A 24773-nucleotide genomic window follows, 5' to 3' on the forward strand; every position below is an offset into this window, starting at 1 on the left:
GAGTTTCCAGCTGTTCCTGGCGGGAAGGCCTCTGCTTCTGACTCCTGCCTCTTCAAGGACCAGCCGCCTTCCTGTCCCCTCCCTGACCATTGGCCCACCTCCCCTCAAAACATACAACAGTTTCATTCCAGTGTATCACCTTTTTAGCTCCTCCATGGGTGTTTCTGGTGTGGGAGGCCCCAGCATGCATACCAGCTATGTCCCCAGGTAGCCTACAGGGGATGATAATGTACCTCAAGCATGGCTCATGAATCAGTTAAGTGTCCATGTGTCTCAGGGAATATTTGCTCCTGGCTCCTAATTCTTCTGGATTCCTGGCTCTGGAATCCTTCTCTGGATGCTGTGGGCTCCAGAGCAGGAATTTCTGAAGCAAATGAATTATGGATACCCTGAGCAGGGCATTTCATACTACTGTCTCCCAGGAGCAGTTTGTATTTGCCTCCCAATCAAACTGGGGAGAAGAAGCCAGACTGTCACTGAACAGCCATCCTGCTGTGGGTCAGGGGGTCAGCTCCTTGCCCAAACCATGTCCCTGCCTCACTGATGGCTGGATATCAAGGGGAACACGCATGCTTAGAATTTGCTGGAACAATCATAGGCATCCCAAAACCTTCATGCTCGAACCGTAGAGTCCTTGGACTAGCTTCTGAAAGGCTGCCCATGTGGAAGGTCAAGGCGCTTCCTGGAGAAAGAAAAAACAGTCATGGTCACCCCCAGACGTGAGAGCCCAACTTGAAGTTCCTTCTTGAGTCTCGAAAGGCACGTGGAGGTAGTTCGTGAACCAAGAATCCTCTCGGTTCTCTTTCACTTTTCTTTGCTTCTTCCTCTGTCTAATTTGATCTCCTTCTTCCAAAAACAGATCTCAAGAACTTCTGGGTTTGGGTTGGGAACCTCTTATCAGAGATTTAGAGCTTTCCTGATGGCTCAGATGGCAAAGACTATGCCTGCAGCGCAGGAAACTGGGGTTTGATCTTTGGGTTGGGAAGATCCCCTGGAGAAGGGAATGGCTACCCACTCTAGTATTTTGCCTTAGAAATCCCATGGATAGAGGAGACTGGCGGGCTACAGTCCATGGGGACACAAAGAATTGGACACGACTGAGCGACGGACACTTCCCCTTTTATCAGAGGTGTAGTTCTGGTGTGAGGAAAGACCTAGGGCTCACTCAGTAGCTGTGTGTCTTCAGGTTTGCAGAAGGACAAACAGTGTGCTTCTCATCCAGGGCGCAATTTGAAAAAGCTTGAGCTTTGCTAAATCCCCACACACAGAAGTATACTTTTATGTGTGCTTTGGCATGCAGTATCACCACGGGGAAGTTGGAGTCCCTGTTTTTGCTTATCTACATGTGTATGGATGTCAAGGACACGACTGAGTGAGTGAACTGAACTGGTGTCAATTAAGTGCTTTACCGCAAACTATCAAATTGTCTCTTTCGTTGTCTTTCAGTCGGTCGTGTCCAACATTTAAATGCAGCACTCCAGGTTTCCCTGTCCTTCACTGTCTCTCAGAATTTTCTCACATCCATGTCCCTTGAGTCAGTGATGCCATCTAACCAGCTCACCCTCTGTCATCACCTTCTCTTCTTGCCTTCAGTCTTTCCCAGCATCAGGGTCTTTTCCAATGAGTCGGCTCTTTGCATATAGTGGCTGAAATATTGGAGCTTCAGCTTCAGCATCAGTCCTTCCAATGAATATTCAGTGTCGATTTCCTTTAGGATTGACTGGTTGGATCTCCTTGCGGTCCACAGGACTCTCATGAGTCTTCTTCAGCACGACAGTTTGAAAGCATCATTTCTTCAGTTCTCAGCCTTCTTTATGATCCAACTCTCATGTCTATACATGACTATTGGAAAAACCATGGCCTTGTCAAAATATCTCAGAATGCTTTAGAAAGCATTTGGGGATTTTTAGATAGGTGCTATCTAAAATGGCATTCTGTCTGTGTTTAGTACAACAGCTAGGTCCTTGAAGCATTAAGTTCATGAATCAGATGCAGAAATTTCTGGAAATTAAGAGTCAAGGTTCCCATGGCAACCTCCTTTGTTCCATTACACACATTTATAATGACGTTTCTTTTATTACTCAATCCCGTAGTAATATTCCACGAGACACACAATGAGGCTATATTTTTAGAGAAATGGCCAACTATGAGACAGAAAAAAATATACTCACACCTCATCCCACTAGTTGAGTATCAGAAGGTCTACCACTGTGAGCAGAGATTTACAACCTGGATCTTCTAACTTTTTTCTTGCTTTCATTCTGGACTTTATGAGCACTCCTACGTCATTAGAAGAGCTTTGGACAGCAATGTGTAAACCCGCCACCATGGCCTGGCCCGCTCCCCCATCTCTGGCTTAAAAAAAAAGAGCCCTGACCTTGAAGATCTTTTAACATATGTGAAACGTGTCATTGTAGACCAAGGCTGGACCTGTGAAATCCCATCCTAAGTCCTCTTTTTCAGCTGGATGCATCAGGCACAGAGAAGAGATCATATCCCATGAACCCACAAGGACCCTGGGAAGCCACACCGAATGTCAACCAGACACACTCTCCTGGAGCAGCTACCTTAATAATCTGCATTTAAATAAAACTCACATTAAAACAAACACAAAGACATAAAGCCCTCGAATATAAAGTGTGTGTGTGTGAAGTTGCACAACACGACACAAGGTCTCATTCAACAGATGCTTATGGGGCTCCTGCAAAAGTCCAGGCACCCTTCTAGGTTCTTTGCAGCTGAAACTCTCCAAGCACACACCATGGGCCAGGCACTGACCTGAGCATTTCACTATCTCCCTTTGATTTTCACAAGTGCCTTGGAACTCCCATTTTCCAGATGACAGCATTGAGGCAAATGCACTTCAAGCAACTTGCCCAAAGTTAGAGCTTGGGGAGTGGTCTAGTTCTAGTATCTGAGATCCAACCTTGAGCTGAATTGCCTTAAAACTTTACAGAAACATCCCACTTTCTCGTAGCTTCCATAATCTCCAAATACCAAACTCCCCTACAAGGACACACAGTTCATTTTCCTAACTCTGCCTGGCACTACATCCCTGGTGTGCTGTCCTTACCCAGCAAGGAGTCTGGTGGGGGATGTGATATATGCTCCATAGCTCCCTTCCACTTCCCAGCCCTGGACCAGGGCTGGCCAGGCTTTAGCTGAGACCAGATCCTTTCTCACCTACTCCTTTCTTATCTTGCTCCTGGTTCTCCTGTTAAACGTGTTTCCAGAAGCTCATTCCTGCAATTAGCCACAAGCATCTGAAACCCTGCCTCAGGCTCTGCTTCAGGGAACCTGACCTAAGGCAGAAGCCATACTAAGGTGCCCTTGAGGTCCGAGGTGGTGTAAACAGGGCTACAGAACACAGAGGCATCCTATAGCCAACAGAAATCCACATGCTGAAATGAACCTGCGTTTCAGATATGCAATACAAGTACAGAAACCTGGGGAAGGAAATATTACATTCACTTGAAATTCTCATAGAGATGGAAGTGGCCAGAACACCAATTAGAGACAGTGTGTTCATTTCCTGGGGCTGCTGCGAGAAATGACCGCAGACAAACGGGCGGCTTAAAACCACAGCTTTCTCTGTATTCCCTCGAGGTTCTAGAGGCCAGAAGTACAAATCCAAGGTCTGAGCAGAGTGAATTCCTTCTGCAGGCTCTGAGAGAGGATCTGTCCACTGCCTCCCTCCCGGCTCCTCAGGAGCTCCTGGTGGTCCTCGGTGTCCTTCATTTTTAAAGGCATCACTCCCAGGCTGCCTCCATCTTCCATCTTCATGAGACCTTCCTGCAACACATCTCTGTTGCCCCATTGTTTTCAAAAAATTATTTGTTTGAGACACTGGGCCTTCGTTGTCGCACATGAAGTCTGTCACCATTGTGTCATGTAAGAACTTTAACTGTGGCTCACAGCCTCTCCAGTTGTGGCACTCGAGCTTACCTGATCACTGAATGCTGGATCTTACTTCCCTGACCAGAGATTGAACCCACATCCCTTGCCATTGCAAGGCAGATTCTTAACCGCTGGACCACTGAGGAAGTCCCTCCCCTTCTTCTTAGTAGGACTCTTGTCCTTGTATTTGAGACTCACCTTGAATCAAGTAAGATCTCTTTTCAGTGAGTCTTCAGTTAATTACATCTGCAAAGACACTTTAGTCAAATAAGGTCACATTCATAGACTCTGAGTAGATATATATCTTTTTATTGTGGGATGGGGTGGGGTGGGGTGGGATACAATTCAACCTGTTATAGCTATACTTGTAATCTGAGGTCCTTTGCCAAGATCCAAAAAGTGAGACTCAAGATGCTATTAGCAACTAGGATTTCTTCCCTCCACTCTGCCCACCGCTCCTCAGGGGTAGAAGGCCGCTCCCAGAGTCACTAGGAGCAAATGGCTTCTCCACCGGCACTCTTGCCAGATGTCATAAAGGACTGGGGCAAGCGCCAAAAGCCAGGCAGCTCTAAAGCAGTAATCCTCTTAGAATCCTTCCTCGACAGCAGGTGATACACAATTTGAAATCTCAGAACCTTTGAATGACTAAGAATTTGGCCCTGAGTTTATTCATAAGCCTCTATAGCCAAGACAGATTTACATGAAGTCACTAGAGTTAAAAAAAAAAAAAATTCAACGTTCCACCTGGAATAGTCAGCTTACTCATTTTTTGGTTGCCTCTTACTTTTCAGAGCTATCAATCACATGTGACACTCCTCTGAATTCATGGTTTACCTTTAAAGTCATGGGAGCAGGCATCGCACCTCTGACTGCACAGCTTCAGGGCAAAGGGCATCCTTAAGAACCCAAGGTGAGCATGCAGGAGAAGCTTCATCTTCAAATTGTCTCCAAAGAGCCCGTGTGGACCACTGGGACCACCGACAGTCCTGGCTGGGTCTCTGCTTGCACCTCCTGCTCTTAAGAAGTTTTCCCTCCATGTACCAAAAAAAAGCATGGTCTGTAGCAATGGGAGCCTGGAACACTTTGCAAAAAATTAAACCTTCTGGTCGCGCAACAATGGTCATATTAGAGCAATTACAGTGAATCCTTGTCTGTGTCCCAAAGCATCATCTGATTGTAAAGACACAGAAAGTGGTGGGAGAGATACTATGGCCAGTGTGAATCATGGTGGAGCTTCACCAGAGACAGATGCAGATGTCTCTCACCAAATTGCAAAGAGTTGGGTTCAGTAGGATCTTTGCTGCAGGCAAGCAAATGCAGGCTGGAGACAAGACTGTGTATCATGGTTCCATCAAAACCAGGAGCTCCTAAGATGCTGTGAATCATAAAGAAAATTGGCTGCAGCATCAAAATATTCTCTACTATGTGCTTAATTCTGTCAATAGGAAGCCAACAGAGCTAGGTGATGATTTGTTTCAAAATCAAATGATTCTATATGCAAAACTAGGAATTACAGCCCATGATTATGCTATTATCATTAATACAATTATTTTTAATTAAGAATTTTTATTAGCCCTCATCAACTGAAGTAATAGCTGTGCAGTGAAATAGATTCGCTCCCCAGACATGAAAAGACCTCCATGAGGACAAAGAGCCAAGCAAAAATGATGCGATTTTGATGCCAAGCCTGTCTTCCAGAAGAGACTGGGCACTTGTTCTGGTGGAGATTTTTTTCTAAAATTTATCAGTTTCCCAGTTTCTGACCCGAGTCACCCAAGGACTAGGCCGGAACCTTCGGGTCCAGTGCCACATCCCCAGGGAAGACCTAGATTTTTAATCCTTTCAAATGTTCTGGCTGTGGATGCAGAAATATGTGTTACCCTTAGAAGGCATCCACTTCGAGGTCCATTATTGTCAAAAAGGCCCTGTGTCAGGCAGTGTCCTGTCCCTTGGGAAGTCACCTGTCTCTCTGGGTGGTAGGCACCCTCTCAGTTAAACACAAAGGCTATTGGTAACATATCTGGAGCTGAAACTACTTCCACTGACCAACATAAGACTCATCTTATTATAATTAACGTCAGTATATTTCTTTATATCCACAGCCTCTTGGAGGAGCTAAAGCAAAACAAACCAAAGGGAGAAAAAAAAGTCTCAATTGTTTGGGGGATTTTAAGAGAATTCTTTAATATCAGATTAAGCCCATTTTGATTGTAAATCTATTTTCAGCTCAACATTACCAAAGAATATTACAAAAAAACTCTGTTTTATGAAGTTATTATGATTTAAACCGTTCTCTCTCTGCTCTTTCTCTCCGACTCTCTCTCACACACATTCATTCTCTAGAGGATCTAAAAATAAGCCTCAAGCTATACATGTCAGTGCTCCAGGTTTATGCCACAGACTAAGGAGTTTTTCAGAAACTACCTTTATTATTTTCTGGGGTTCCCCTGCAGAATCTGGAAGCAGAGATGTTTTTAGCTCTGAACCGCAGGGGGAGCAGGGCTGTCTAAGGGACAGGATAGCCATCACGGTCATCCTCATTCTCGTCACAACCAGCACTGGCTGTTTCCTAACAGCTGAAAAGTCCGTGATGGCCCGATTTCAATAGGCATATTTACCCTGCGGGATTTCAACCCAGCCAGATCCCCTGTGCGTGCAGGTCTCAGCTGTGTGTGTAAAACACTCATGGCTGTTTTTTTGAAGCTACAAGGGCAAAGTGAAAGCCCTGGCAAGGTGGTATTTCTGTGAAGAGCTTGCACACACATTTTGAAAAAAAAAAAAAAAAAGAGGCATGATTTAAGAAGGGTGCTGAGTGTGCCCCAGGTGAGTGGTGTAAGCGCTGTGCCTTCTCAGGGCCCCTGCCCAGCACAGGGTTGCCTGCCTCCAGCTGCAGAATCGTGGACTTGCAGGTCTGCTCTGAGGCCCACTTGGCCTCCACACGTGAAGCAGAGATGAGCGGATGCCATCTGGCAGCCATGGTTCGTTTCCGAGCCCTGAATGCTTGCCTGCCTGCGTGCTTGCCAACAAAGAACCCGGACCATCGGATGGGGAAAAGTGTTTTCAGTGATGGCCTGGCCCCAGACAACCCTGACAAGCAGACCACTTCTTACTGAAGCCAGTGACCAGAGGGTCGGGGGACTGTACACTCGGCCAGCTCATGTGAACATTACCTCGTGGCTGGTTGTCATACATGGAAGAAAAGATGCATTCACTGTGATGTGCTCATTGACCAGCTACTAGATTAACTCAGTAGGTAGGAAATTAATCTATGGATAAAAACAAGTGAAAAATGTAACAATTTACTCATAACAGCTTAGGTCTGACTCGATGTTTTGGGGTGTCCCCTGAAATCAGCAAGCTGGGGAGTGGCATTAGGCTTCCCTGTGGCTTCATCACTCACGGTATGAATTCCTCACTCAGATGTGGCCCGACTGATAGCACTGCTATGACTCCACAGTTCTAGTCGTCCCAGGAATAACAGCAAGGTGGGCAGCCTTACTCACTGAGCCCCAGTTATGTGCCAAACCCAGTGCAAGTCACTTGATAGCCAGTAGCTCATTTAGCAGATGCTGCGCAATATCCATATTTCTTAGATGAGCGTTTGGTCACAATTTAATATTTCTGAAATTGCATCTGTCTTGTGACTCATAATGCCTTCTGGCAAAAAGAAGCATATTATGTATGTGTGTCAATTAAAAAAAATATGTCATGGGCTTAAAGTCACTTTAAAATAGAGGCAAGGTAGTATGATGATCCCCATTTCACAGACGAGGCAAACTGAGATGGAGACAGAGACCCACCCAGCAGCACACAGCCTGTAGGTGGCTGACCGGCTTTCCAGTCCAGTTCTCTCTCCTGCAGAAGTTTGCTTTTGATGCTGTTCCCATTATGAACAAATTTGAGGGAAGCACAGAAGTCTCTCAGAAATGGAACCTATGAAGCGGCCAAAGCAGGATTGGCAGCCACATGGTGGACTTAGAGACTGGCAAAGGAAGTCAGACAGGAGAGACAGATACCATGCAACATCATTTGAGTTGTTTGCTGTTCTTCAGTCAGTCATGTCTAACTTTTTTGTGGCTCCGTGAACTGTAGCCCACCAGGCTCCTCTGTCTATGGGACTTCTCAGGCAAGAATACTGAAGGGATTGCTATTCCCTTCTCCAGGAGCTCTTCCCAACCCGGGGATCAAGCCCACGTCTGCAAGTCTCCTGCACTGGCAGGCAGATTCTTTACTGCTGACCCACCAGGGAAGCCTATGCTATCACTCACATGTGTAATCTAAAAAAACGGTTCAGAGGACCTCATTTACAAAACAGGAACAGGGTCACCAACGTAGAAAACAAATATATGGTTACTTGGAGGGAGAAGAGGGAGAGAAAAATTGGAAGACTGGGATTGATAAATACACACTACTGTATATATATATGTTATACAGATAACTAACAAGGGCCTACTGAACGGCACAGGGAGCTCTACTCCGTACTCCGTAATGGCCTGTGTGGGAAAAGAATCTGAAAAGGACTGTGTGTGCATGTATAAATGGTTCACTTTGCTGTACACCTGAAGCTAAGGGGAATCAACTACACTCCAATACAATAAGAAAAAAAAAAAAGAAGCAACAAAATTATGGTGAACTTATAACGCAAAGAAAATTAGACTTTGTGCTCCATTAGTGAAGAGTCTAAGCAGAGTCTGGGTTTGGGGAAGTCAGTTAAAGAAGTAACATGGTTTGTCAGGATGTCCCTGGTGGTCCAGTGGTTAAGAATCTGCCTTTTGATGCAGGGGATGTGGGTTCCATCCCTGGTCAGGGGGCTAAGATCCTACATGCCTCAGGGAAACTAAGCCCACTCCACAACAAGATAAGTCCTCGTACCTCAGTGAAAACTCAACACAGCCAAAATTTTTTTAAAAAAAGAAACAAGGTTTGTTCATACAGGTTTCTCAGCCCGAACTCCTGATTATGGGTGACAGGGGTGTCCGGATGCGTGTGTGGTGGGGGGTGGGGGGGCGTCTTTCATACGGGAGAGTCATTTCCTGCTTTCAGGGAGACAGAGGAGGGTCAGAGTGTCTGTCTTGCATTTCTTAAGTAACTTTAATTCAGAGTCAACAACATGCCACAGAGATGTATTTGGGGGATGCCTGCTCCGAGTCCAAGACCTCCACCATCAAGAGGTGAGAGCTCCCAGGTTGCCAGGCCTTTTGCGTTGGGCCTGAGGGATCAGTAATTGATCCCCTGTGCACAGTCAGAAGCACACAGGATTGAGGTGGATGGGGGCACGTTCCCACCACCCTGACCAAAATCCCCGCCTGGGAAGGTGGTGATTCCTTGTACCAAGCACCTGCCTGGGGCTCTGGGAACTGAGCTGGCCAGCAGGCAGATTCTCAGAGACCTGGTATTTCAGTCTGATCTCCCTCTCTGCCACCTCTTACTTTCTCCTCGTAAGTTTCTTCATTTCCTTCTTGTCTCCTTTCTTGAGCATCTCGGTGATGACCACACGTTTTGCAGGTCACAGATTAACTACATACACGCTCCAAAGGTCACCACCTCTCCTGTGGTCAGTCATTGACCTGAAATCATGAATTTGTCATTTTTGTTTGTAGTAGCAATGACATGTGTTGCTTCCAGCATAACTGTGTGGTCCAGATGATACACATTGAATAGGAAAGTGCTTGCCAATGACTTACGACAGATTTAAAAAGCGACTCCATCCTTGTTATTTTATACCCAGATAAATAATCTTAAGTTACTGAAACTTGTGACTTAGCTAATGCAGGACAGTGGTTGCTTTACAGAAAGGGAAACTTCTTCCTAAGATCTTTCAATCTCCTGATGATCTGGCTTCCAGGATCCCTGTGGCACACTGGCATGGCCTCCAGGTCTCCCCCACAAACCGAGCTCCAGGACCTACTGGAGGCCAGGCTTCAGGCCCCTGCTGTTTGTGCCGCCTGCTGGAGGGGGCCATCCACTCTCCAAGGTGCCACATCTCTGAGACCAGCTTCTCCAGGGCACGCACTCTGCCCTTCACTTTATGCATTTCTGTCATGGGTCAAGTTTAGTTCTGGCATCTTGACTCTGAAGAACCTAAGGATTACTCCTGGGACAAGAGGTGCAAGGAAGCATGTGGAAATAACACGTTTCCTAAAGCCATGTATTCTCACGAAGCCAGAGTGCAGGTGACTGAAGTGACCTCCTCCCGGCCAGGCCTGTTCTCAAGTTGGTCCTGATCAGGAGCCCCAGTGAGCAAGGCCAATAGCTAATGTGCCTCTGCTGAAAGGTTCTGGCCAAACACCACAGAGCTTTTGACTCTTTTAGGAAGAAATAGCATAAAATATGCCATTTCCCCCCCCCCAGAGAAAGTACTTTTGTCTCTGATTCATAAGCCCTTCCTTCTCTCTGTCCCCACTTCCTCCAGCTCCTCAGGACCCAGCTTTTATCCTACAGGGCAGAGCTGACAAGTTTATGGGTGGAATTTACTTGAGTACTTGCAAGTGTTCATTAAAGCTCTGCCTACACCCTGGGACCCACACCTTCACCTCCACCCTCCATGGTGCACAGAGGACACGTTCCAGGAGATGAGGGTGTAACCGGGAGGAACAAATCTGACTCCATATTGGATCTGTCTCTTTCACTTTAACCTTTGTATTCTGCTGCTTTGCCTTGTGTTAAGAATGCTGCCTATAGCCTGAAACTTACAGGAGAGCCCATTCTCAAGGCTCTGACCTTTGAAGGAATAACAGCTTTCCATTCACACAGAGATGAAAAGTTGCAGAACAGAGACTAGTATTTGTCTTATTGGGGGTTCACAGAAACATCACGACAGCTACAAGAACAAAGGATTTTGACATCGAGAAGTTTTCAACAAACGACCACACCCCTTCCCCTTTTAGCATTAAAAAAAAAAAAAACCTAATTATTACCTCATTATTACTCAGGTGAGATGGTACTTTTTGTGACATGAGTCCACACATCCTCTCGACCTGCTGGCTTTCTGAATAAAGTCCCTATTCCTTGCCCCCCAAAACTTCTCTCCTTAGTTATTGACCCTACATGTGGTAAGAAGCAAGATCTTGGACTTGGTAACAAGAGGAGTGGGTACTCTCACTGCATGTTTGCTGGTAAGCTCGCCTGACATTTACTATACCCAGTGGTAAAGTTACCACCCAAGGAAAAGAAGCATAAGGAAAGACTTTGGAGGAGATTCATAAAAAGTGCAAGGTCTTGGAGAATGCCAGCAGTCTACAGAAAGTCAAAACATTTCCCTTCTAGTGTTTCTCACTGGAGTCCTAGGCTGCACTCAGGGGCCAGGTGAGCAGGCTGCATTTGGACGACTAAATATGGCCTCTGCTCTCACTCATCATAGTGCAAGATGCTATTCTTGGGCATCTCATTTTATCAAAGGAATTGAACCTTTAAATTATATTACAGAGTTGTGCTATGAGAAATTCCAGATTTCCAGAGCTATTGTCAATGTTCTGGTGAGGTTTTAAACTGGGGAAATGTGCGAACATAAAACGCAGGTGATGTAAGCCACAGGGAAGAAGGCCAACATCACATAAAAGCCATCTTTAAGTCCATACACAAGAAAATCAATCCTACGCCTTGTTTGTAACTGAAAACATAGTTGTGGGAGCAAGGAGTAGGAACGGCCCCATCATCTCACACAGCCCAAGTGGCTTAGTTATATCGTCCTGTTGCAGGAAGGGTGAGAATCCAGGGAAGAGGTGATGGAATAAGAGGCGACAGGTGGACCATCTCTGTGCCTCACGAGAGAAAGTGAGTGTGGTCATGATTTCCAGTTCTGGGTCTTGTGCTCCAGGAATGTGTCTATAACAAGACTTTCAGAGGAAGACTTTGCAAAAATGTACAAGAGGATAAACGTAAGTATAGAACTAGATGAGTGGGGGTAGAATCACATACACACAGAAATACAGCTATCGGTGGATATAGATTACATATAGATAAATGCAGACACTGACATAATATGGACAGAAGTATCAGACGGTAGACTTGGAGATATACATATGGAGATACGAATACAGTTGTAGAAAAGGACATAGATGGATGAGAAGAGAAAGTGAAAGTGAAGTCGCTCAGTCGTGTCCAACTCTTTGCAACCCCGTGGACTGCAGCCCACCAGGCTCCTCCGTCCATGGGATTCTCCAGGCAAGAATCCTGGAGTGGGTAGCCATTTCCTTCTCCAGGGGATCTTCCTGAGGATTGAACCCGGGTCTCCTACATTGCAGGCAGATGCTTTACCCTCTGAGCCACCAGGGAAGCCCAAGATGGGTGAGGAATGGCCTGGAAATAGGTGTACTGAGCTGAGAGATACATGGACATAGATAATCATCTCTCACATCCCTCCCCCTAGCGAGCTCACTCTCGGGGGGGTGGGGGGGTGGGGGGGGTGGGGAGTGCTTTGGAAATGGAAGATGGGCTTCCTACTTTCAAAAAGCATCCAGTCTAGTAAAAGGGAGACATGTCAATGTCAATGAGATGCAAAGGAATGATCCTCATGTCAGAAGAAACTAGATTACACAGTGAAAGCCCAGTGCAGAGGCCATAACTCAGCCTGGGGAAGAAACACAGAGGCTGGAGCCAGGGTGTTGGGCCCTGAACCTCCATTTTGTGCCTGCATGTCATACAAGCACATGTGTGTTACACAGTTTGTTCATTAATCAGGAGCTTCCACCAATCTCCGTAAGGCTCCCATTCAAGACTGGTCTGACAGTCCCAACCACGAGCCTTCCACAGCCCCGTGAACCCCAGGACACCTGCCAGGTCCAGGTGAGAAGGAGGAGAAAAGGTGATGCCTGTGGTCCCCCCGGGGCTGAGGGTCCCCCTGTGATGAGATGGGTGGGAGAGGCAGGGAGAGGATCTTGGTAGATGGTGGTTATCCAGAGCCCAGTTCAGTTCAGTTGCTCAGTCGTGTTCAACTCTTTGCAACCCCATGGACTGCAGCACACCACTCCCGGAGCCTACTCAAACTCACATCCATCATGCTGGTGATGCCATCCAACCATCTCATCTCCCAGTTCAGAGAGGGTTTTCTGGGGCAGGCTAAGGAGATTCTGGAAACCAGAGAAGGCAGAGGAGGAGGAGACCCAATACAGGTCAGCCTGGAAAGGGGCCGCTGGACACCAGCCACGATTCTCTACCAAGGAGGCCACTGGCTTAGAAACCGCCAGCAGGAGAAGCCACTGGAAAATGACTAGTGTCCGGGAGACCCTGAGGAGGGCAGGGCATGGTCAGCGGCCTCCAGCATGGCGCTGAGAGAAGGGACAGGCCGACCCAATCTCCCCTCACAGTAAAGGACGCACTCACACCAGGGCGTTCCCCACCTCCCGATGCCACCTCAGAATAAGCGGGGCTAAAATGCCTTCACTGAACGGCACCCCTTCCTGGCCCCCTCCCCCACCCAGAGGGTCCCTGGGGGACCCTCATCTCCCCTAGGTCTGCTGGCCAGGGAGTAAGGGCCCCCACACCTGCTGTGTCCATTGGGGAAGCTTCTTCCGGAGATGACAATCCCTCACTGAGGATTTTTTAACCCTTTGAAAGGATCTTCTTGGCAAGAGTCTGCATTCATCACGTATCCGAATCTCTGCAAAAAGCATCCTGACTGCTCACCCTCACCAGAGCCAGGCGCATCCTGGAGGCACCTAACTGAGGCCCTGCACACATGGGGTTGTTCTAAGACCCAAAGAGACTTTGGTGTGTTTGTGGGGGTCCTACTTACAAAAGCTGAGCTTTGCTGGCAGGAAGTCTCTTTTTAGGGCAAAGAGCGTGGCCATGAACTTCCTGTTCGGACCCACATCTGTGCCTGAAAGCAAAATTAAACCTGGAACTCATTCACGAGAAGCAAAACCTTCTGCATGTCTTCTGTTTCCATCTCTCCCTACCTGCTTTGCTTACTTGAATAAACTGTCCTGCTTTTCGAAGAACCAGCTGACATATCCTGTTCTAAAACTTTGGTCTAAATCGTATTTTAGGGGCAACGGTACCCACTTTGAGAACCAGTCCAGAGTACACTGGGTTACTAATCACTGCTCACCTCACTCACATTTTTCCAAAGCAGAACAATGCAGGTGCCTGGCACCGTTTACCCACATACTTGTACATCGAGGAGAGTCAGCAGGTCAAAAACCTGAGCTGAAAAAAGAAATACTCAGAATCATGCTTACTGATGGCTGAATCAAACACTCTGTCAACAGGGCCACCCGCCTCGGGATGTAAGGAATTCACCAGGGTAATGACAGCAGCCTCTCCGGGTCCTTAATCCTCTGGCCACTGCAGGGAAGGGAGGAAAGAGAAGGGGATGAGGATGGATGAGTAGGGGTGGTTTGTTTCCAAATAATGCTTCATCAGAAGCAAACTATCAAGGGAAGAGCCAGGTGAGACTCCCCTGGGCCCCCTGCAGAGTCCTGCATCCCCCTTGTCCTTCAGCCTCGCCCTCCGGGTGAGGCCGGCCTCCGCATCCCTCCTCATCAGTCCCGAGCCCTGCCACAGCACCAGCTTTTATTTCTCACGCATAGCTGCTGACACGCTGCCTGCAGACTTTTGCAAGTGAAACTCTGGGCACCAGCTTTCTAGACTTAACAGCCAGCAGCACCTCAACTCTGTGTCCCCTGAGCAACAGGTCCCCATCCCCTTCGCCTCCCACCCTTGGAAACTGAGGTTCTACTCTTTACTTCTGTGTAGCCAGCTTGTGTGGATGCCATACACAAGCGAGACCGTGTATTTCTTTCTTCGCGTCTCTAGCTAATCTCACTCAGTGTGAGGTCTTCCAGGTTCATCCTTGTTGTTCCAAGGTAGGATCTTTGTGTGTGTGTGTGTGTGCTCAGTCGTGTCTGAATGTTTGCAGCCCTGTGGACTGTAGCCCGCCAGGTAAGAATCCTGGAGTGGGCTGATATTTCCTCCTCCAGGGTATCTTCCTGACCCATGAACCAAATGCTGAGCGTCTCTCACATCCCCTGCTTTGGCAGGCAGATTTTTTTTTTTTTTTTTTTTACCACCAGCGCCACCTGGAAGCCCCCTTGGTTGTAAAGACTGGTTAATACTCCCGTGTAACACGCACCATCCCTTCATTCTTAGGTGGATGCTCAGGGGGTCTCCCTGCTTGGCTGTTGTGAATAAGGCAGTAGTGAGCTGAGGGCGCTGGCGTTTCTTCAAGGTGCCCATTTCATTTCCTTTGGGTTCCTTCCCTTTGTGAGTTGCATCCCTCCGAGAACACGTATTGAGATCCTAAGTCCCGTCCTCTCAGAACACAACCTTATCTGGAAATAGGTCTGAACAGAAGTGATCAAATTAAATTGAGCTCACTAAGGTGGGCCCTCATCCAATGGGACCTGTGCCTTTATGAAAAGGGGAGATGTGGCCGCAGAGAAGACAGCCTGGAGACACAGGGGGGCATCCGTGGAGACAGAAGATGCATTTTCTGTAATTCATCCACCAGCCAAGGAGGGCTGAGGCCGTCAGGCAGGAGCTGGGGGCGAGGCTGGGAACGGACCATCCCCAGCGCCTTCCGAAGAAGCACCCACCTTGAGTTTGGACTCTGGCCTGCAGAAACGCGGACCGTTTCTGTGGTCCTGGCCACAGCTAGTGCAGCCCCAGGAAGATGTATTCATTTGCTTTCTCACAGTTTTACACAGCCACGCCCCTTCCTCGAGCTCTTGGAGGGGGCGGGGGGAGATAGGGAGCCGAGGGGGAGATGGGGGGGTCCACCCCACTGCGCCTGCACAGGGCTCTTAGTTCCAGGGGAGGGGTGTCCCGGCCGCCGGGTCCACCGTGGGCAGCCGGGTGAGATGGTGAGAAGGCTCTTCCTGGAGGCCTCGCCGCCGTGCGCGTTCCAGCCGTGAAAGAGGAAACAGCACTTTGCAGCCCGCATCCTGGAACTCAGCTGGGGCTGCTGCCGGTAATCAGGCAATGAGGCCCCGTCCTCTCCGATTTGGATCTTGGCTGATATCCCGTGACCTATGGGAAATGAGTTGATCGTTTCAATCAAACGATAACCACGTTGGGTCACTCCCCATCACGGGCTCCAGGAGGCCAGCCAGGCCCCCGTGTTTGTCTAAGCCCATCACGGAGTGTCAGTTCCAATGAGTGGCCTTGCCAGCGCCGCAAGGACCATTACCTGGCAATGCAAACCAAGGACAGCGAACCTCACGGCCTGAGCTCCCGGGTGGACGTGGCCAGCCCGACGCTGCTGTTTCCCGCTAAACAGGCCTTGGGGGACCGCTTAGTTGACAAGGCGCCTGACGGGCAGTGGTCCTGGGCTGCGCTCAGTGTTCACTGCGAGGGAAAGGCGGCCTCCTCCCGCGGCTGGGGGCTGGAGCCCATCAGGTGTCTACGGCCTTGTCAGACTTTTCTTCCTGCCTGCATTTCAGGGCTGCCCTCTGGATAAAAACAGATGCATGTGGTGTCAGGGTGTGAGGGGCAGAGGGATGAAGAGGTCCTCCAGGAAAGCCCCCTGCAGCTCCTCCCAGGGACCCTCTCTGGATTTCAGGAAACCCGGTGTCCCCGCTTGCAAAAGAGCTGTGTGGACTGAGCAACGGTACACACACACGCCGGGACACACATCACTTGATCACAGACACACGCCATCCAGTTAGTGTCCTATAAAACCTTGAGATGCCTAATAATTACTGACTTGATCTGATTTTATAGATTAAATAAATCTAGGTTTGCTCTTTCTTAACCATCCAGATAAGGTTAAATAAGTGGAGACATGGTGTGGGTCTGTCCATGGAGATGTGCTTCATTGCTCGCTCTGAATTAAGTCTCATGATCATACTTTTCCACTCAAAGCTCTGTTTCTCCCATTAAAAAGATAAATAAAAATAAGAAGAGCCACTATGCCATGTTATAAACTGGCTGCCAACCCGTGCCAACCTTGGAGCTTGCTTCTGGGATGGAATTGTCCTGACACGGAGAGCATAATTCCTCCTGACTCAGTCTTCCTGCCAAGTCGCTCCCCAGCAGAAGGGCTAAGACGGCAAGATACTGAGTCTGTGGGAGGAAGCGTGTCCCATCGCACGCATTCCTGCCCATCTCCTTGGGAAATGTCACTGCTCTCAGGAGTGGAGGCAGGCCTCACCTGGCAGGGAGCGGTCACCGTGGCCTCCGTCAGCCTCGCAGGGTTATCACCTCTCAGGAGGGGGCCAGGCTCCAAGGTCTCTTCAGGCCTTGGGATGCCCGTGTGCTAACACATAGGACCAGAGAGACAGCTGCCAATTATCCTGGTGAACAGTCCGACCAGCTTCACAGAGGCCGTAACACCCAACCTATGGACAAGCCACTGAAACTCCTGCAGACCCTTAGCAGGAAAGCCCGTGCCCTTGTCTAATACCTGCTCCACCGCCACTCTGATTACTGTCCCCAGCCTCTCCCCTTCTCCAGGACGCTGGTAGCACACAGACTAGCCTGTACCCAAACTATCCACACAATCCAGAATTCCACCCCACTGCTTGGGAACCAACTTCAAGGTGGCAGACTGGAGTCTGGCCTCAGGAGACAAAGCCAAGTCCGGGTAACCCTGGGTGCACCTCCTAAACCCAACACGTGGAAAGCGGGGCTTGGAGCCTCATGACTGTTCATGCCACCTCGGGCACTCAGCGCTGCCTGGCACATGGTGTCTGCTCTGAAAATACGTGTTGATGAACGGAGTGGACCGGGACCAGCCATGTTGTCTCCCAGGGCAAAGGAAAGCCCAGAGGAGCCCCAAGGCACCCACGCAGAGGTGGAGTGTGTGCCGGAGGTGGCCGCCCAGGCCAGCAGTGATGCCAGAGGACCAGAGGAGTTAGATGCTCAGGCCGTTGAGTCACCAGGTCCTGCCCGAGGTCTTGGGAGTGGTGGGTAGGAGCAGCAGCAGAGAGAGCATCCCCCGACAGAGGCCCCTGCTTGTGCTAACAGGCCCCCTGGGGATAAATGCCCAGCACGGAGCGTGGGAAGACGTGGAGGGTGGAAAGGGACAAGGTGCAGTGACGGCTGGCCTGGAGGAGCACACTGTCCACCCACCCCTGAAGAGCAGCACAAGCCATCGGGGCTTGTTGCCAGGACAGTCTGTGACAGGCAAGAAGGTGACCTGGATGACTAGGGTGCCCCAGAGGGGCTCGATGGGCAGACCTTGGAACAAGGATTTGGGGAACATCAGAGAGCAGAGGACTGGCTTTCCTTACTCCCAGCGATGGTCCAAAGCTGTCAGGAGCAGCCAGCGACCATGCTAGGAGCTGGGATCAGCCCCTTCTCTGGGTTCCACTGGTTCGAGCTCTCAGGGAACTCATAACCCTGAGTAGTTTTAGGGTGTCCTGCCCTGCAGCCCCCTGAGCTGGGGCCTGGAGCCATCAGATCCTGTTTGGAGAAGTTGTGTGCCTACAAACCTAACGTCTCACTCTAGAGTTAGCCAACCGTGCCTGCTCAGATAAGGCATCGAAACGATCCCAGTATCTATTTTTGACGTTTAGAAATATGTAGAGAATGAGAATTTAGCACCATCGGTATGGAACTCTCTCTGAATTATATAATGAAAGTATTAGTTGCTCAGTCGTGTCCAACTCTTTGTGACCCCATGGACTGTAGCCTGCCTGGCTCCTCTGTCCATGGAATTCTCTAGGCAAGAATGCTGGAGTGGGTAGCCATTCCCTTCTCCAGGGGATCTTCTTGACCCAGGGATCAAACTCATGGTCTCCTGCACTGCAGGCAGATTCTTTACCATCTGAGCCACACGAGAATTCTGTAGTCATATAGTTAAAGCTGCAGTCACCTCCGGATGCTCAGCAAGGAGGCTCCAGTGGCTTGTGCTGATCTGAGACTGGGGGAGGGATCTTATAGGAGGGAGAGAAGCTGGTGATGCCCAGGACGAGCTGGCACCTGGGCAAGTAGTTCCCTGAACACCTCAATACGCGAAGCATCTTAAAGTAGAAGGATCAATTTTGAAGGAGTAAAAACCAGTCCAGTGGGATACAGAGACTGGGACTGCGGCTCAATACTACTACTTTAAAATGTACAAAAGGGCTTCTCTCTCTCCAGGCAGCCTTTTCTGTCTCCCCTTTGGCACACATAGGTATGAGAAACCCAATTCCTGTGCAGTTCCTTTCTATTTGTGAAGGAAGAACAAACTGCATTTTCCCAGGTGAATAGGGACATAAATTCAGCTGAAATGGTGTGTCATTAATCAGATTCCAGGTCTGGAGAAATGATACCAGACCACGATCCCCATATTAAATGCATCAACTTACAAATGATTCATTTCATTTGTAGGAAAAAAAAAATACAGAAATGGTGGAAGAGAGCCAGTTATGCTTCATCCAACTCCTACTTGGTATTTCTGATTGAAAAGGGGAAAATTTTAACAGAACAGGCACAGGCAGAGTGTAGGACACGAGTGTACAGTGGAGCTGGTATCTGCCAGCAGACGCCAGGGGGCCAGAAGGCATGTCCTCGTTTGGAGAGTCTGGGAGCATAAATCTGAGCGTGAGATAAACTCAGGCTTCAAAAAGCTTGCCCAGCCTTTAGTAGAAGGCTATGAAATAGGGCTTTAAATCAGAAAACAGATGGATACTTTGTCAAGAAGTCACCATGGAAAACCTCAACAGACCTTCTGATAGGAGTGTTTCTCTGAGTGACACTCAAGGGTAGGTTGGGAGAGAATCAATAATCAGACAGGACTCAAGCACCTCTAACAATCATGGGACATTTGCAATGATGTCGATAGACGCTCCTTAGGAAGTCCAAGGCCAATGAGCCCAAGGACCTCCTTGCTCCATTAAAAAGACAATTTTATCCATGAAATAATGGAAACTGCCAGACTTGGGGACGGAAATAGACTCTTTTACGTATTTCATTTGCGCAGAAATATGTTTTAAATGAAATACTACCTGACAGATAAATGACTTAGCTTTGCGCATACAACAGATTGATTTAGTGTTCCCAGCAGCCCGGTGGCTGGCGACAGCTCTGGAGGTGCTTAAACATCTTAGTACATGAGGCAGTTTCCGCACTGATGCAAAGCATTTGCGGAGCGACCCCAGTGTGTAATCTTTCTCTTTCAACCTGAAAGAAGATCAGCTTTGGAGTACGATGATGCCAATGGGCTGAGGTAACCCATACCACCTTTCAAATTAAAGACAGTTTATATGGACCGTAAGCATGGTTTCATAGTGACCCCAAATGAAAATGATTTCTCAAAGATTCAGAGCAGTTCAAGGCCCATTCTCCAGCAGAGGAACAGACATGCTGGCAATTTGTTTGTTCTAATTGTGGTCTTTGTCATCTCTCATTGTAAACAGCAGTATGAAGGGGACAGCTGGAAAGTTAGCTAGCTGCTCTCCCAATTCCCAACAAGAACAAAGAAGCACCAGCCCTCAAGGAACCTCTCTAGGTCTGTATACGGGGAAATTAACTGTCTATGCTGCAAACATATGTTGAACAGAAGCAGCGTCTTAATAATAATAATGCGGGCTCAGTATCCAGACCATGGGACCATCCTACAGGTGAACCCATCTTATAATGAGAAGCTTGTGGTGCTAAATTGCTTGGATGGAGGCCAAAACAGAGCTGCCTGATGCCAAGTTTTGCCTGGAGGAAACAGTACAGGAATCAAAACAAAGGAGAGCATTCTACTGCTGAACCAAACCTTCAGAGGAGGACAGCAAAATGACCAAGGAGACTGTGTCTGCAGCTGTGGAGCTTCCAAGCTGGGTGCTCCACTCTGCAGGGCAAAATCAGCCCAGTACGAGCCCAGCATATGTCTGTAAAATCACAGAGTATCTGGTGGAAGACAAAGAAATCCAGGTCTAAGGACTGGGACCAGGAGTCACCCTCAAAACTCAAACATGATACATAAAGATAAAAAGAAAAAGTCTTTGTACACAAGTACCACTTAATCACCATGCGTACGCGCATATGTGTGTGTTGCTTTTATCTTAAGAAGAAGAAAGATGATACATGCTAATTTATAAATGAAATCTCAGATGATGTGCTCATGATAAATTTTGTTGATGACCTTGAATCTACTTGAAGGCACATCCTTATATTTTGGGGTAGGTTGATAGTACTAAACCTCTCATGATTCAGCACTGAAAACAACTTATCAGATTCATAAACTTTTGAAGGATCCTGAAGGAAAAAAGTCAAACAACAGAGAATGTTCTGTTACTAGTTTCCACGGGGAAAAATTATTTGTGACAATAAAATGCTTTTCCTTATCACAGTGTTTTAAATATTGAGTCAAGGTGGAAGGTCTTTAATGACCAATGGTGCAATTTATATAGATTGATTGAAGTTTCTACATGGATGGATATTCAGTTATTCCTCCGTAAGTCTGCTGAATGAGGAGGAAAGCTGAATCTAATATCTGCCTTTGGAGATAGCTAAGAAGAACCAGGCAAATATACATTTAAAGGTACATAAATCTTCAATAGGGCTGGGACCAGGGGTACCCATTTTCACAGCCCTCACTGGCAAAGATCTGCCTAGTCACAGCTGTGGTTTTCCCAGTAGTCATGTACAGATGTGAGAGTTGAACCATAAGGAAGGCTGGGTGCTGAAGAACTGATGCTCTCAAATTGTGGTTCTGGAGGAGAAGCTTGAGAGTCCCTTGGACAGCATGGAGATTAAACCAGTCAGTCCTAAAGGAAATCAACCCTGGATATTCACTGGAAGGACTGATGCTGAAGCGCTAGTACTTTGGCCGCCTGATGCCATGAGCCGACTCATTGGAAAAGATACTGATGGAGAGACTGAGGGCAAGAGAAGAAGAGGGGCGGCAGAGGATGAGATGGTAGGATAGCCTCACCGACTCAATGGACATGAGTTTAGTAAAAATCCAGGAGATAGTGAAGGGCAGGAAAGCCCGGCTTGCTGCAGCCCATGGGGTCGCAAAGGGTTGGACATGACTTAGCAAATGAACAGCAAGAACAGCAGCGTCAAGAGCCGATCTTCTTCCAGGTTGAAAGAGAACGATTATGCACTGGGGTTGCTCCGCTAAAGTTTAGCATCAGTGCCAAAACTGCCTTCATGTACTAAGACGTTTAAGCACCTCCAGAGTCGTCAAAGCACGGCCAGTGGTGACAGGTGCATTAGCACAGCTGTGTTTCAGGACTGTGGACCCCAGAACCTTCCCTTAAAGTTCAAGAAGGAGATTCTAGAAAGGGCCCCTTAGCAATCCCCAGTTTGCAGCCTGTCAGCGGATGACTGCCAGACGGGCAGGAGGGAGCATTTGGAATCAGTGACACTGGAGTTACACAGCGGTGTCTGTGCTGTGTTTAGTCAGTCATGTCCTACTTTTTGCAACCCCATGGGCTGACTGTAGCCCGCCAGGCTCCTCTGTCCGTGGGAATTCTCGAATGGGTTGCCATCCCCTCCTCCAGGGGATCTTCCCAACCCAAGAATCAAACTGGGGTCTCCTGCATTGCAGGGGGATTTCTTACCAGCTGAGCATCAAGGAAGCCCTCGCAGAAGTTACCCAAAGTAAAATCCAGCCTGGTAGGTGGGATTTGTCTCTGACTGGCCAACAGTAACGTGAGGAGAGGTGGGCAAAGTCATTGCTGATAACGACCTGAAAGCTTGGTCATGAGCAAACCCTATCTCCTTGGGCTGCTTCCCCAAACACAGGGACCATGTGTAGGAAGGATGGTCTCTTTCCAGAGTTGCCCACAATTCCAAGTCCCTCCCAACCCCCACTACCCTGTGCCCCTGAACTTTAGCAGAAATGTTTGTCTACCAACCCTACAGCTTCTAACAGCATCCTAGGTCTGTGGATGCTCCATGGAAATGCCAGGTCAAAATAGGTTCCTTCTTATTTGGAGATGAGAAAAACTGTGTGAGCCCAGTGGAAAGGTCCCTCAAAACAAAAGTGGGATGCCATTGCTTTCAAGACACTGAAGACAAGAATGCTTTTGAAGAAGACTTCTTAAAAGAAGTGCAACCCAAGCACGAGCCATCACATTTGAGTATGAATCAAGCAAGAAAATTAAAGAACTAAAAAATGAAATAGGGGAAGTTAAACAAATACATATAGTGATAAATACCGATAAATTGGGTCAAAGAGACATGTTAGAAATAGTGCTAGAAAATACAAGTTAAATGTCATTGTATGCAGTTGATACAATTGTCTACCTCGAAAAATTTCTATGATGAAAAAATGTCAAAATGCACAAGAGCTCCCTAAAGTGATTGGGAACTAAATAAATATGCAAAAATCTATCATCCCCCTATATAAGATTGAAACTATAATGAAAACAAAGCCTAGGAGGCCTGTTGTAGTATCTGTAAAAACAACAAATAAAATAAACTGCCCCAAAGGGCATCACATGAGAAATTCAGAAATGCACTTGGATGTAATAGCTAATGAAGGTGTCATTTTTAAATCACTGGCAAAAAGATAATGATTTTTAAAGTGCTGGTATAATTCCTTAATTATTTAAAGAGAAAAAGAAAAAAAAAACCCAGGTTTTTACCTCATGGTATATTCTATTATACACGTTAGATGAAAATATAAAATATAAATCACAAAATTATAAAAGAACTGGAACACAGTGTAGATTACCATTTTACTGATCTCAGAGCAGGAAAGTCTTTCCCAGCATGACACAAAGAAAGAAATCGTAATAAAAGAGACAGATCTAACTGCCTTAATTAAATATGAAAAGGAGACTTATAAAGACAACAAGAAGAGACCACTGCATTCTGGGAAAATTATTCCTATCACATTGCAAAAAGTAAATATGCTTACTAAATAAAGATTTTTTTTTTGCAAAGCAATAAAAGATGAACAAACTAATGGGAAAATAAACAGTCTGGTCACAAAATAAGAAATAAGGTCGGCAACATGACAAATGGTCACCTTCACTGTCAGTGAAGGGAATGGGGATGAAACGATTTGCTTAATCCACGGTCACTACTGTAAATTTTTCATTAAGCTTTTTTGAAGGTTTGGTGAAAGGAGGCATTTCACAGACTATTGGCAAAAGCCCTATTGTTATCACCGTTTTGGAGGGCAATTAGATAATAAAATATAAAAGCAGTGTGAACACCGCTCCCCTCCAACAAAGGGCTGCTACCTCTTGACTCTCAGTCAGAGTGGACTAGGGGACTTACATGTAAGATGCTCCCTGAGGTTTTTCCCCGTAACGGTGACAAGTCAGATACAACCTAGAGAGATGGTAATGAGGAATCTATGTGCAGGGCGGCAATGGAAACACAAACGTAGAGAAGAGACTCGTGGACCCAGTAGGGGCAGGAGAGGGTGGGAAGAATGGGTAGCATGGAAACACATGCATGACCACATGTAGGAGGGGTGGCCAGCGGGAATGTGCTGTGTGATGCAGGGGGCTGTGTGATGCTGTGTGAGCAGAGGCTCTGTGACGACCTAGCGGGCTGGGATGGGGTGGTAGCTGAGGAGGAGGAGCAAGAGGGAGGGGCACATGTACGCCTGTGGTTAATTTGTGTTGGTGTGTGGCAGGGACGTGCACAATGTCGTAAAGCAGTGATCTTCCAATTAAAAATAAATTAATTTTAAAAAAACCAACCTAAATGCCCCTAACAGGGGGCCTGTGAAATAAATGGGCAACAGCCGCAGGACTGAACACCGCTTAACACTGAAAATCATCTCCCCACCAGCGCCCAGTATTTGGTAACAAGAGGAAACCTATGAGGAGAGGAATACCAAATCCTGCGCCCAGGTAGTCAATCGACGCAAAAGGAAGCCCGCCCAGGTATGGCTGCTCCATCTCTGCCTTTCTTCACACTCTTTTAAAGTTTACCCAGCTTTGAACAGAGAGCATGTGTAACTTCTGCAGCCAGAAGGCTCAGCAAGTTAAATGCTTTAAATAAATACGGGTAACTGCACCAATTGTAGCAGTCTTCTCTACTTCAAGAACTTC

This window comes from Capricornis sumatraensis, chromosome 23 (genome assembly GCF_032405125.1).
Source record: "Capricornis sumatraensis isolate serow.1 chromosome 23, serow.2, whole genome shotgun sequence".
NCBI classification, from domain to species: Eukaryota; Metazoa; Chordata; class Mammalia; order Artiodactyla; family Bovidae; genus Capricornis; species Capricornis sumatraensis.